The sequence below is a fragment of the Erpetoichthys calabaricus genome, chromosome 1 (assembly GCF_900747795.2).
Source record: "Erpetoichthys calabaricus chromosome 1, fErpCal1.3, whole genome shotgun sequence".
In the NCBI taxonomy this organism is placed as follows: domain Eukaryota; kingdom Metazoa; phylum Chordata; class Cladistia; order Polypteriformes; family Polypteridae; genus Erpetoichthys; species Erpetoichthys calabaricus.
The window spans coordinates 345,419,452-345,434,909 of record NC_041394.2 but is presented as its reverse complement, the minus strand read 5'-3'; the positions used below and the strand labels follow the sequence as shown (position 1 = coordinate 345,434,909).

At 44.7% G+C, this 15,458-nt stretch overlaps 1 protein-coding gene across 1 annotated transcript in view; it reads right to left on the bottom strand.

The window, feature by feature from the left end:
* The window catches only part of LOC114668277 (uncharacterized), a 555,445-nt gene that overhangs the window by 522,155 nt on the left and 17,832 nt on the right, over positions 1–15,458 (bottom strand). The window lies entirely within an intron of this gene.

The window sequence follows — 15,458 nt, the reverse complement described above, 5'->3', positions numbered from 1 at the left end:
TTAATCAGAATACCAGGACAGCATTTTTTCACTTAAGAAATATAACAAAAAGTTAGACATCAATCGATTGCAACTAGTGAAAAATGCAGCTCCTAAAATCTTAACTAGGAAAAGTAAATGTGAGCACATCTCTCCAGTTTTGATGTCACTAAATTGGTTACCTTTGCCATTTAGAATGGACTTTAAAATACCGCTTATGGTTTACAAAGCCTTAAATAATCTCGCCCCATCCTATATTTCAGAATGCCTTTCACCATACACTCCAAAACATAACCTTAGATTTTCATATTAGTGTCTGGTCAGAATTCTAAGAGCTAAACTTAAGTGTTGGTGAGGCGGCCTTCTATTCCAGATTTTAGGAGCATAACAGCAGCTTACCAATAGAAATTTGCCAGGCTAATATGGTGGAGCACTTTTAAAAAAACACTGCTAAAAACTCATTTTAACATGGCTTGCTCATTTTAGTTTAACCCTGATATTCTGTATATGCATTTAATTTTTTTTTTTTCATGGCTCCAAAATCCGTACTAACCCCTACTTTCTCTGCTGCTCTTTTACCATTATCCGTGTTGGCGATCTGCACCCACACCATCCAATCAAAGCACAGTGCAGTCTCTACATTGATGGATTGAAGGCCAGAAGTCCACATGACTATCATCATCAAGTTCTTCCATGTGAACCCTGAATACAATGAGGACTGGTTGAGGTCATTTATGTTGGGTAGAATGCCAAGAGGGGGCTGGGTGGTCTCATGGCCTGGAACTCCTGCAGATTGTTTTTTTTTTCTCCTGCCATCTGGAGTGTTTTTTTTTCTGTCCTCACTTGCCATCAGACCTTACTTTAATTCTATTTTAATTAGTATTGCCTAATTTTATATTTTTTCTTTCTTCATCCTGTGAAGCACTTTGTGCTACATAGTTTGTACGAAAATGTGCTAATAAATAAATAAAATAAATAAATAAAATAATGTTGTACAAGACCTAATGCTTTGTTTTTTTCCCATAAAGCTCTGTGAAATTGGAAATTGCATTTCTTCTGGCTTTCTGACTCTTTTCTCTGGTGTGACTCCACCTTCTCTCTCTATGTAGCACAACAGTCCACAAATCCTGAGTCACTATCCCTTCTGTCCATGCAGTAGTGATGACACATAGAAACTAAAAACACCATCAACATACCCTGTGCTTCTAGAATTTCCAACCAGATTTAATCCAAACTCGTGACTCTTATTCTAGAACTATTGAGCACCAGTTTGACATCAGCCACATACCTGGACCAGCCCTTACTAATGCTTCTTCTCGGTCTCCTCTTTGGAGGATCTTTCTCTTGACACTCAGCTTCTCAAAGCGTTTCTTCACCTCTCCCTGTTATCTCCACTTGAGGTCAACGTTTCAGTTTGACCGACATTCCAACTAAACTTAATGAAATATCAAATGATTTGACATGACATCTTTATACATGGTATGAAAGCCATTTCCAACAGCTTCACCAAACTCTGCCCATGTATGACCCTTCACTTCACCGTCTACTTCTCTTGGTTCAGAATCGCTACTTTGTGACTTCAGAAATGACTTACTTAAAAACTACTGTAGCCTGCTTTATGTTGCATGTTTTGTTTAGGTGACCAATGATAGAAGAAACAAAGAAGAAGGTATTGCATTTATATAGCGCTTTTCACTGCGGTGGGTTGGCACCCTGCCCGGGATTGGTTCCTGCCTTGTGCCCTGTGTTGGCTGGGATTGGCTCCAGCAGACCCCCGTGACCCTGTGTTCGGATTCAGCGGGTTGGAAAATGGATGGATGGATAGCACTTTTCAAGACACTCAAAGAGCTTTACATGGAGTGGAACCAATTCAACCAACTCCAGTGTGCAGTACTCACCTGAATGATGCGACGGCAGCCATTTCGTGATAATATACTCACAACACATTAGCTATTAGGTGGTAAACGGGTGTGAAAGATGGCAAGCCAAATTGGGACATGGAATGATTAAGGGGCCAGAATAACCAATCCATGGTAGGCAATTGAGGACATTTGGTAACACCCTGCTCTTTACAAAAGATGCCCAGGCATCTTTAATGACTTCACACAGTCAGAATTGGTGATTTTACGTCTCATCCAAAGGATGGTGATAATTTACAGCACAGTGTCCCCATTACTGCACTGGGGCAATGGGATCCGCAAACAGACCACAGGGTAAGTGTTATAATAAGTTTGTTAGAAGATTAATGTCACGGTCTCTGTTCAGACACTTTTAAATGTATTTTTTGTTCCTTTTCTGTGTACATGCATAGCTGAGCCAGATTTAGTACAAGGAGTTTCAGCATTCAGAATTGTTGGGCCAAGCATAGGATAAGATGACACATTCCTCCAGCTGTCCCTGTCTGTCAGCCTGAAGAGAAGTGTATGCTTTGTACCTGCTGTCTGATGTCAGCACAATATCTTTCCTTGTTTGGAACTGGGCTGTGCGCCATCTGTGGGCCTGCACGTGTAGAAAGCAGTATAAAACAGCTTGGAGAATTGCCAAACACTGGGAAACTGACGGACGAACGAAAGACTACGTCAAATTGGTCCTGAAAATACTTCCTGCGCCGCGACGATGACTGCATACTCTACACGCAAGGCCCCACCCTTGGACTGAGTACTGCTGTTCGTTTCCTCAGTCTTATATGCAGCGTAAGCCGGTATTAAAAAAAAGCAAAGATCCTTTTCTTTTATGTGATAATTTCACCGCCGTATCACTAAGGGAGGGATATCACCTCTTTAATTTATAATTATTTAAATTCAGGGAAATTAAGATGCCACAATTGCAAAAAGAACATATTTTCGAACAGCTACGGCCTCTTATCGAAACAGTAAGTGCCCTCTGCTGGCCCCACCAACACCTCCTCCAGCAACAACATAATCTTTTACTAGATGGTCTACCAGCCAAGTACTGGACAGACCTGAACAAGCTTAGCTTCATGTGGGTAGGTGAACTGCATTTGAACTCTGCAGCTTTTACTGTCCCTTGTCACCACTGCTTTTTGCAATAATGAGCCACTGGCAGTTCACTGTCGAAATGCTTGAGATAATCCCCTTTATCACAGAAGGAATTGAACAGAAAATTTCTCTATATGCAAATGATATGGTACTACTTTATGATACGCGATTCATTTTCTCCCTTTGTGGATCTCCAGCTGCAAATATGCAAACCGTATCAGAGACCTTCTCTTCCACACACACACACATTTTTATATTATTTATATATATATTATATAAAATATATACAGTAATCCCTCCTCGATCACGGGGGTTGCGTTCCAGAACCCCCTGCGAAAGTCGAAAATCCGCGAAGTAGAAGCCATATGTTTATATGGTTATTTTTATATTGTCATGCTTGGGTCACAGATTTGCACAGAAACACAGGAGGTTGTAGAGAGACAGGAACATTATTCAAACACTGCAAACAAACATTCGTCTCTTTTTCAAAAGTTTAAACTTTGCTCCATGACAAGACAGAGATGACAGTTCCGTCTCACAATTAAAAGAATGCAAACATATCTTCCTCTTCAAAGGAGTGCGCGTCAGGAACAGAGAATGTCAGAGAGAGAGAGAGAGAGAGAGAGAGAGAGAGAGAGAGAGAGAGAGAGAGAAGCAAACAATCAAAAATCAATAGGGCTGTTTGGCTTTTAAGTATGCGAAGCACCGCCGGACAAAGCAGCTGCAAGAAATGGAGCAATGTAAAGGTAGTCTTTCAGCATTTTTTAGAGGAGCGTCCGTATCCTCTAGGCCAGTGTGCGAACAGCCCCTCTGCTCACACCCCCTCCGTCAGGAGCAGAGAATGTCAGAGCAAGAGAGAGAGAGAGAGAGAGAGAGAGAGAGAGAAAAGCAAACAATCAAAAATAAAAGCTCGAACGGCACGTATTGATTTTTGATTGTTTGCTTTTCTCTCTCTCTCTCTCTCTCTCTCTGACATTCTTTGCTCCTGACGGAGGGGGTGTGAGCAGGGGGGCTGTTCGCACACTGGCCTAGAGGATACGGACGCTCGTCTGAAAGTGCTGAAAGATTATCTTCACATTGCTCCCTTCCGTGCAGCTGCTTTGTCAAGCGACATGCTTCCCGCATGGTGTTTCGCATACTTAAAAGCTCGAACGGCACGTATTGAAGTATGCGAAACACCATGCGGGAAGCATGTCGCTTGACAAAGCAGCTGCACGGAAGGGAGCAATGTGAAGATAATCTTTCAGCACTTTCAGACGAGCGTCCGTATCCTCTAGGCCAGTGTGCGAACAGCCCCCCTGCTCACACCCCCTCCGTCAGGAGCAAAGAATGTCAGAGAGAGAGAGAGAGAGAGAGAGAGAGAGAGAGAGAGAGAGAGAGAGAAAAGCAAACAATCAAAAATCAATACGTGCCGTGCGAGCTTTTAAGTATGCGAAGCACAATGCAGGAAGCACATCGCTTGACAAAGCAGCCACATGTAAGCCCAGCAAGGAAGAGAGCAATGTGAAGGTAATCTTTCAGCGTTTTTTGAGGAGTGCCCATATCCTCCAGGGGTGCGAACAGCCCCTGTGCTCACAATATATTTGAGGAGTTTTATTTAATACGTAATACGCGCTCTGGTTGGGTAGCTTCTCAGCCATCTGCCAATAGCGTCCCTTGTATGAAATCAACTGGGGAAACCAACTGAGGAAGCATGTACCAGAAATTAAAAGACCCATTGTCCGCAGAAATCCGCGAACCAGCAAAAAATCTGCGATATATATTTAAACATGCTTACATATAAAATCCGCGATAGAGTGAAGCCGCGAAAGTTGAAGCGCGATACAGCGAGGGATTACTGTATATTATTTATTATATATATTTTACACATACATACCAGGTAACGCTTGTGGTTGGTCTGCCATTCTATGCAACATTCCATAATCTGCTTCTCACAACTGAAAGAGGGCACCGTGGCAGATGTTTGCCGAACAACGGACCGACCACAAATGTTACCTGGTAGGTAACCACCCACACAATTCAGGTTGTCGAGACTCAGTCTACGAATGCAATAAATGTAATTACTCCAGACCTACAGGCTGTCAAATAAACAAACCACACGCTGTGGCACAGTGTAAAGGGGCTTCGTCTCTGACGCCCAAGGTTAGATTCCCCAAGAGGGGTGCAGTAGAGTGTACGCCCGATGAGCCCAAATGAGGGCGAAACACGTGTCGCGTACGCTTTGGTTTATTTGACAGTAAACATTATACAGTAATCCCTCACTTATCGCGGGAGATAGGTTCCAAGGCTGACCACGATAACTGAATTTCCGCGAAGTAGGGAAACCATATTTATTTAATTATTTAACGTTTTTAAACCCTCCCTGTATTGTTTACAACCCACCCTTTACTCTATTAATAACAGGGACAACTGCTAAGCAATATGAAATTGGCAGATAAGTTTACACTTACTGTATAGCGAAGTACACGTAGCTATATATGACGTGATGATGGTGATGAATATGCTGCGCAGTAAAAATGATGACGATGAAGGTGATGATGACTTTTACTGCGCAGCCGATGACTGTATTTTACGTCTCTTCAGATGGTGGTGCCATTTCCTGGGGCACCTCCTCCACGGTTTCCGAAGTTGTATCCATAGTAGTAGTAGTAGGAACTGGCTCTTTTTTGCGAGGCTGCAAAAACATTGTGATCGGCTGTTGCTGCCGCTGCTTCTTTTTCCGGTCGAAGAGCAGCTTGTAGGCGGTCATGACGTCGTCGACCTTGTTGCAAAGATTCCTAAAGCAGATTCCATCCAGACTACTGCCTTATCACGTCCACTTGCAACTCGTTTTGCGCCCTGGTTAAAGGACACTGCGGCCGTAGATCTTATATGCTTTTCCTCCTTTCTAAATAAAAAGGATCGTGGACTCATTGATGCTGTAATGGTGTAGCTGTTCCCTTCCTTCAACATTTCCAAAACTTTTACCTTTTCTGCAATCATTTGCATCTTCTGTTGGCACTTGGACACGGCCCCTGAAGCAGTAGCACGTTAATGCTGCATGAGTGAGATGACACTTCCTGGTTAATGCAGCACTCCGTCGCTGAGCCAATCAGCAGCACACAGGAACTTAATTGCGTGCTCTGATTGGGTAGCTTCTCAGCCATCCGCCAATAGCATCTCTTGTATGAAATCAACTGGGCAAACCAACTGAGGAAGCAAGTACCAGAAGTAAAAAGACCCATTGTCCGCAGAAACCTGCGAAGCAGCGAAAAATCTGCGTTATATATTTAGATATGCTTATATATATAATCCGCAAAAATTTGAACCGCAAAGTAGAGAGGGATTACTGTATTATATATATATATATATATATATATATATATATATACATACATACATACATACATACAGTGGAACCTCGAGATACGATCACCTCTGTATACGAGAAATTCAAAATACGAGGAAAGTATGAGCGAAAAATTCAGATCTAAATGCGAGCATTGGCTCGCGTAACGAGCCAGGCTGTGGGTATAGCTCGCGGCTTAGCGAGGGGGCGTGGTAGCAGTTGCGAGCCGCGATCTGCGGTGTCTGCGTTTCTCACTTAAGTGCACAGGTGGGAAACTGCCCACATCCATGATTGTTCCTGTGGCTGATGGGCTGCAGCTGCCATGTCCTCCCCGCATATAAAGAGAAGCGCGAGCCGGTTAAGGGGGAGAAGAAGTAAAATAAAAGAGAGGAGAGAGCAGGCGGGCAGGAAGTCGGTGCGAGCGAGCGAAGGCTCGCGTGTAGCTGAACAGTGAGCTGAACAGGCGAGCCAAACAGCTGAAGCAGGACTGTTTAGAGAAGGTCAGCTGCATTAAGAGTGTCTCGCCTGTTGCAGAGCCCGCAAGTGAGACGCTAACAGAGAAGAAGCACCGGGGATTGTCATCTGTTTTTTAAAGACTGCATTCTTTTGACGTTTTAACCTCGTGTTAAAGGATTGTTATTCTTGTGTATTTTAAACCTCCACTTCACAACTGTTTTAAGGATTATTTATTTAAAGATTTATTGAGTGCTCTACTGCACTTTGGACACCTGTTTTGATTCTTTTAATAATCAGTTATATTATTTACCAGTGTTATTTATTAAAGGTAGACTACAGTATATATAATTTATCAGTGTTATTTGTTAGGAAAATTGATTTTTATGTTAATATATTTGGGGTGCGGAACGGATTAACTGGATTTCCATTATTTTCAATGGGGAAGTTTGTTCTAGATACGAGAAATTCGCTATACAAGCTCAGTGCTGGAACGAATTAAACTCGTATCTAGAGGTTCCACTGTATGTATGTATGTATGTATGTATGTATATAATATATATATATATATATATATATATATATATATATATATATATATATATATATATATACATACATACATACACACACACACACACAGTACTGTGCAAAAGTTTTAGGCAGGTGTGAAAAAATGCTGTAAACAAAGAATGCTTTCAAAAATGGAAGTGTTAATCATTTATTTTCATCAATCAACAAAATGCAGTGAATGAACAAAAGAAATCTAAATCAAATCAATATTTGGTGTGACCACCCTTTGCCTTCAAAACAGCATCAATTCTTCTAGGTATACTTGCACACAGTTTTTGAAGGAACTCGGCTGGTAGGTTGTTCCAAACATCTTCGAGAACTAAGCACAGATCTTCTGTGGATGTAGGCTTCCTCACATCCTTCTGTCTCTTCATATAATCCCAGGCACACTCGATGATGTTGAGATCAGGGCTCTGTGGGGGCCATAACATCACTTCCAGGACTTCTTGTTCTTCTTTACACTGAAGATAGTTCTTAATGACTTTGGCTGTATGTTTGGGGTTGTTGTCCTGCTGCAGAATAAATTTGGGGCCAATCATACGCCTCCCTGATGGTATTGCATGATGGATAAGTATCTGCCTGTATTTCTCAGCATTGAGAACACCATTAATCCTGACCAAGTCTCCAACTCCATTTGCAGAAATGCAGCCCCAAACGTTCAAGGAACCTTGCTTCACTGTTGTACAGCTCTCCAGCCCTTTGACGAACAAACTGCCTTCTGCTACAGCCAAATATTTCAAATTTTGACTCATCAGTCCAGAGCACCTGCTGCCATTTTTCTGCACCCCAGTTCCTATGTTTTCGTGCATACTTGAGTCGCTTGGCCTTGTTTCCACGTCGGAGGTATGGCTTTTTGGCTGCAACTCTTCCATGAAGACCACTTCTGGCCAGACTTCTCCAGACAGTAGATGGGTGTACCTGGGTCCCACTGGTTTCTGCCAGTTCTGAGCTGATGGCACTGCTAGACATCTTCCGATTTCAAAGGGTAATGAGCTTGATGTGTCTTTCATCTGCTGCACTAAGTTTCCTTGGCCAACCACTGCATCTACGATCCTCAACGTTGCCCGTTTCTTTGTGCTCTTCAAAACAGCTTGAACAGCACATCTTGAAACCCCAGTCTGCTTTGAAATCTTTGTCTGGGAGAGACCTTGCTGATGCAGTAGAACTACCTTGTGTCTTGTTGCTGTGCTCAATCTTGCCATGACATGAAACTGTCTTCCACAACCTCACCTTGGTAGAGTTTGGCTGTTCCTCACCCAGTTTTAAGCCTCCTACACAGCTGTTTCTGTTTCAGTTAATGACTGTGTTTCAACCTACGTGTGACACTGATGATCATTAGCACCTGTTTGGCACAAAGGAGCTACTGAAGAAGACACAACAGAAACTATTTTCTGATAATCCCCAGAAAGAACCATCTCCCCAAAAATCTGCTCCTTGACTTTTATTACTGTTCCATCGAAAGTGTGCTCACGTATGGACTGTGTATGGTACGGCAGCTACACTTCCTCAGAAAGGAAAGCGCTCCACAGGGTCATCAGGACAGCGGAGAGAACAATTGGCTGTACCCTTCCCACTCTGGAACAAATCTACACCTCCCGATGCCGCAAAACAGCAATAGACATTTCACAGGATTCCTCACATCCCGGTCATTGCCTCTTCCAGCTTTTGCCATCAGGCAAGAGATACAGAGCAATGAAAACCAGGACAAACCGCCTTAAAAACAGCTTTTATCCAAAAGCAATCATGGCCCTGAACTCAGAATAAAACTGCTCCATATCAGAACTGGCTTAAATAAAGTAACCATATTTGTACCTTATAAATAGACACAGTCACAGATTGCACAACCAAAGACATTCACAGTTTCTTTCCTCTCCTTCCACTCCTCCCATTAAACTTCATCTTCTGCCTCCCAACTCTGTGGCATGGAGGCTCCTTTTATGTCAGACCAGGGTGTACTTCTGAAGCCATGACATAGAATGACAGAAGCTCCCCAAAGTAGGAAGAACTTCTCTTGGCAGCACCTTCTGGCCACACCCAGGAACACTGAAAGGGTTGTTTGTACCATGAAACCCTGTGGATGTTCAAACTGGTACCATACCAGAGTGGCACTGCCACCTCTTGCACTGGGGAAAATTGTCACAGTCTGTTGATAATGTGATTGCTCCAACTAGGACAGGACCCACTAGCTATCCCCGGACAGGTTGCTTCTCCAATAATGTGGTCCATCCATTATGAACACCTGGCCAGGTAAGGTGTTCCATTCAGAACCACCAGCAGTTCAACAACATTAGCAAGAGTCAATGCTTGAAGTGAGCACCGAGTCTGGACGTCTACGTTGAAAATGGAAGCACCTATTCAAGTTTCAACACAGAGAACCGGAACCTCTTCAAGAATCTTTAAGGCCACCCCCCAATCGATCAATTCTCACCATCTCAAAATTATATTCTATGTTTTTCCAGCCCCTGTTATAGTGTTGATGTATCTCTGCATTTAAATGTCTGTCTCTTATCACAATTAAAAAAGCGCCACCAGTAATTTGCATCTATTTCAAGCACTGACAAGACTAAAGAGTTGGAATTTTGGGAGCGGTGCAGAGCTACAAGTACCTGGGGGTTCACATAAACATCAAACTGGACTGGTCCTGTACAAGAAGGGCCAGGGCAGATTGGACTTCCTGAGGTGACTCAGGGCTTTTGATGTGTGCAGCAAGCTGCTGGAAATGTTCTACCAATTCATAGTAACCAGTGTTCTTCTATACTGTAATCTCCTGGAGAAGCATATTGAGCTCAAAAGAAGCACAATGTATAAACAAACCTATCAAGAAAGCCTGCTGCATCACAGGACACACCCTGGACATATTGAAAGCTGCTGTGGAAAAGAAGATGGTGGCAAAATTGGATGCCATCATTAAAAATCCCCTCCACCCTCCCAGGAGGCACTCCCTTGGAACACTTTTAGCTACAGGCTCATTCTACCAAGTCAAGTCAAGTTGGGGAGCATGCACTAGTACAGTGCGTTGCCGCACTCACTACACAAAGAAACAACTTGGGATCCCAGTTTGCAACTCCCCAGGCAGACACGCGGTCCAGTCCCACCCTCCGGAAATGACCCTCTATCTGCCGCAGCCAGGTGTTACATGGGCGACCCCCTTGGTCTGGTCCAGTCACTCAGGTCCCCAACAATGAGGAACTTATGAGCCAGATCACCCTCAAGGAAACGTGCCACATGGCCGTAGTGCTGTAACTGACACTCCCTCACAATGCAGGTAATGTGCCTCATTCGGGACTCCATGAGAAACCATTTATTCTACACAAAGTCAAACCAACGGTACCCAAGGATTTTCCGGAGAGACACAGTACCAAAGGAGTCCAGTCTTAGTCTCAGGTCACTGGATAACATCCATGTCTCGCAACCATATAGCAAGACAGGAAGCACCAGGACTCTAAAGACTTGGACCTTCATCCTTTTGCATAGATATCGAGAGCACCACACACCCCTTTCCAGTGACCTCATGACCCTCCCTGTTCTCCCAATCCGTCTACTGACTTCATAGGAAGAGTCACCAGAGACATGAATGTCACTGCCAAGGTAAGTAAACCTCTCAAAAAGGTCAACACTCTCTCCGCAAACAAACACACTGCTGATGGCTGTGCCCAAGAGGTCATTAAAGAACTGGATCTTGGTTTTTATCCAGGACACTCGCAAGCCCAGACATTCAGACTCCTTGCTCAGTCTCTCGAGCGCCCCGATCAGAGCTTCCATTGACACCACAAAAATCACAGCATCATCAGCAAAGTCGAGAACCGTGAACCTTTCTTCACCAACAGATGCCTCACAGCTGCTGGAATCCACGACCTTGCCTAACACCCAGTCCGTACAAACATTGAACAGAGTAGGAGCAAAACACACCCCTGACGAACCCCAGAATCAACTGGGGAAAAATGCAGAGGTCCTGCCTCCACTCTGCACAGCACTCACAGTGCCAGTGTACAGGCTGGCCATGATATCCAGCAAGGGGCCATGATATCTGAGGGGATCCCGTGAATCCGCAGGGCAACTTGATCAACTGAGTCTAACGCTTGCGAAAATCGACAAAGGCTTCAAAGAAACTCTGCCGATATTCATGTTTGCGCTCCATGAGAACCCTCAGTGCCAGGATGAGGTTGAACCAGACTGTTCCGGTTGCCGGTAGGTGAACAAGTGATCACGGATCCTATTGAGGACAACCTTAGCAAGGACCTTACCCAGCACCGAGAGCAGTGTTATCCCCCTGTAGTTACTGCAACCCAGGCGATCACCCTTCATTTTCCAGATAGGGACAAAAAGTCCCGTTTTCCAGTCAGTTGGGTTGATGGCAGTCTCACAAATGGAAACAAAGATTGCTTGTAATGCAAGGAGAACAGCCTTACCACTAGCCTGGAGAAGTTCATCCCGGATACCAAACAGATCCCTGCAGCCTTTTCTCCCCTCAACTGGTTCACCACCTGTGCAATCTCAGTGAGATTGGGTGGTTCACAGCTAATTGGAGGATCAGCCTCAAGAACCGTGGACCCAGAGATATCCAAAATCCTAGCTGGAGGATCAACTTTGAACAACTGCTTAAAGTAGCCAGCCCAGCAGGTCACAACTGCAGTGTCATCCGTAAGGACCATTACATCAGCTGTCCTGACTGCGACTCTCAGAGAAACAGATTCAGATGTGTGTAATGCTTCAATTCCTCTGTAAGCAGGACATGGTTCACTAGACCACAGCTGTTGCGTCACTTGCTCACAGATTCCTCTAACAAATGCCTCTTTATCTTCCCTTAGAGCCCTCGCAGCCGTCCCTCTCAGTTCCCTGTACAGATGAGAGTTGCCGTTGAGCCGTGCGCTGTGACTCCTCTCAATGATATCCAGGGTGCCCTGCAAGATGAAATACCGGTAACACCAACACAACTCTCAGCAACCTTCAGGGTCTTGTCACGGAAGGTCTCCCACATCACATTAGGAATAGTAGTCATACCCAGATCTGAAAGTTCCTCACACAAACTGCATGCAAACACATTAGAAACAGCCTGGTCTTGGAGTCTGGCCAAGTCCAGGCTCATTTTCCTAGTAGGTGGTAACCTATTGGACCTAAGCTGGATTCTAAGAGTAGCAATAAGAAGTCTGTGGTCAGAATTCACAAACTGGGCACTTCTGTAGACCCTGCAGTTTTGCAAGAACCTCCAGCGTATGCCCACGAGGATGTGATCGATCTCCTTCACCGCACCACCAGTATTGGAATGCCAAGTCCAACGATGCAGTTCAGGGCGCTGGAACCAGGATCCAGCTATTCGCAGCCCCCGACCTTTTGCAAAGTCAAGGAACATGGAGCCACTTTCACCACGGTCAGCAGATCCATGGGGACCGAGACAATCCTCATAGCCAGCCCTGTCAGTGCCAGTGGCTGCATTGAAGTCACCCATGACCAGAGGAGTGTCACCTCGTGGGCACCCATCAACCACCGAGCGAAGATGCGAATAAAATGTTTCCCTCACCGAGACATCACTCACTGCGGTCGGAGCATACACTGAGACAACAGACAAAGCGCCCAGAGTGCGCCGTAATCCGAGTCTCATAATACGCTCATTGAAAGGAGTGACATTAGACACCATTGGAAGAAGCCAATCTGCTACAGCAACAGCTACTCCCCTAGTAAGACAGCCATCAGAGCGACCAGACCAATAAAAGGTGTATCCACCTACAGAGATCTGGCCAGTCCCCCAGTCTGCGCACCTCAGAGAGTGTCGCCACTGAAATGCAGAGTTTACGCAGCTCCTCCGACAGCAGAGGAAGATGATCATCTTGCCGGAGAGACAAGATGCTCCATGTGCCCACCCGTATGGGCCACCTCAAATTGGGACCCGAGTGCTGCCGTGCAGCGGGCAATGCCTCAGCACCACACCAGTTCCGATCCCCAGCAGACTTGACCCTATTGGTTCTCCAACATTTTGACTCTTCTGGGGATGGGGCTCCTAAGGGCTTTGCCCCCATCCCCTTCATGATGCATGCAGCCTTCCTATGGGCAGCTGCAGCAGAGCTACTCCCACGGAGAGCAATAAGGAGTCCTTTCTGTAGTCTCGGAGCTTTGTGAAGTTTTTTTTTTTTTTTATCGTGGCTGGAGTGCCAATCCTGTCACCAACCCCCATGATTTCCCTGCAAGTTGGAGGACCGCTTGCAGGGACGGATGCAGTTTAACGTCAGACCCACAGTCTACCACAGGTTGTTTATGCCAGCTGCCATCAGGCAATTCAGTGCTTCTACCTAACACACCAAACTAAACAAGTTAATTCTACAACTTTAAGTTAGTTTTGTTATTTCTGCACAATATACATTTTTTTTAATTACTTGTCTATTAATTGGCTGTGTTATTACTCCTGTGAATTTGTTTCATGGTTTTAATGCTTCTGCTGGCGTATGCATCTAAATTTACCCATAGGATTAATAAAATTTATCTAACAGAAGGAAAAAGAAAGCAGTACTTCTGGATATTATTATTAATTACTTTTATATTGGCAGAGACCAACAAGTGCAGTCAGCATGTGCACACATCTTACATTTTTTTGTTCCCCAAATGATTAAACCAGCTAGAAATCAGCATGTCGTATGTTGACTTACAAGTTTTATATTTTGAGCAAAAAACAATTGGTTCTGATCTGCTACTGTAAGAGGTAATCTTAGAAAGTTTACGTTAATGTTAAATTCACAATCTAATGAAATTAGCAGACACATCAGTTTCTCATAGTTATTTAGGTTATGATGTACGCTTTCATCCCCTGTAAATTAACATTTATATAAGTCCATGGCAAGCAAGACGGACGCAAGACAGAGCCACGCCGGCCAACTCACAGAGCCCCGCCCACCAACAATTCGCACGAGAGCAAAAGCATTTGCCAAGAATGTTTTCATTAATCAAGAACGAAAGTCGGAGGTTCGAAGACGATCACATACCGTCGTAGTACCGACCATAAACGATGATGACTGGAGATCCGGTGGCGTTATTCCCATGACCCGCCGGGTAACCAAAGTCTTTGGGTTCCGGGGGGGGAGTATGGTTGCAAAACTGAAACTTAAAGGAATTGATGGAAGGGCACCACCAGGTGTGGAGCCTTTCACTTCATTTCACTCAACACAGGAAACCTCACCCAGCCCAGACATGGAGAGGATTGACAGACTGATAGCGCTTTCTCCATTCTGTGGGTGGTGGTGCATGGCCGTACTTAGTTGGTGGAGTGATTTGTCTGGTTAATTCCAATAACGAACGAAACTCCCTCCTGCTAAATAGTTATGCGACCCCCGAGCGGTTGGCGTCCAACTTCTTAGAGGGACAAGTGGCGAGGAATTCCCAGTAAGTGCGGGTCATACGCTCGCACTGATTAAGTCCCTGCCCTTTGTACACAACCCCCGTCGCTACTACCATGGTCGGGTGACTTGGTGGATTATACATAGAAAAGCAGCCGGAACCACAAAGAACAATGAAACGTCAACGTGACTCACAGGTGCCTGTACACAGACAAAAGCAACTCCAGTGAAGAGTTGGGGGTGGGCACATGAGCAGGCAGTGCGTACTGAATGATGACTAAGAGATGACTAAGAAATCAGCAGACTAGAATGGCGGAGGGGCCGGGGCGGAGGGGGCATCCTTACCCTCTCCCCTCGTTCCGCCCTCCGCGCCCAAGAGCCGTCCAGCCCCGTCCCTCTCTCTGGGAGGTGGAGGCGTGACGGCGATCCTCCAGTTTTCAGTCACGGACAATTGTATGTTGCCCTCTCCAGAGATCCATCTTTTCATTCACCTACAGTCGTATCCTCAAACCCACCCTGTTTGGACTACTGTATCTTTCAGAAAGTGTTCACCCATCAATACATAATTATGTGGCGTATGCTACACTGTGGGTTGGCTAGTGAAATAAACTTTCTTAGCCATTTCTGTAAAAGCAGAGTGTAAATTAAACCAGTTAGTCCAATCTTCTAGACGTGAGGTGATTTCCTGTTAGATTAGTTTACAAACAGAACATTGGCATACAGTTTTCTGACTATTCTGTCTCTTGATTGTGCTAACATTTTATGAATGTATGAAACTATGACTGTATGACCAAAACTGGAGAG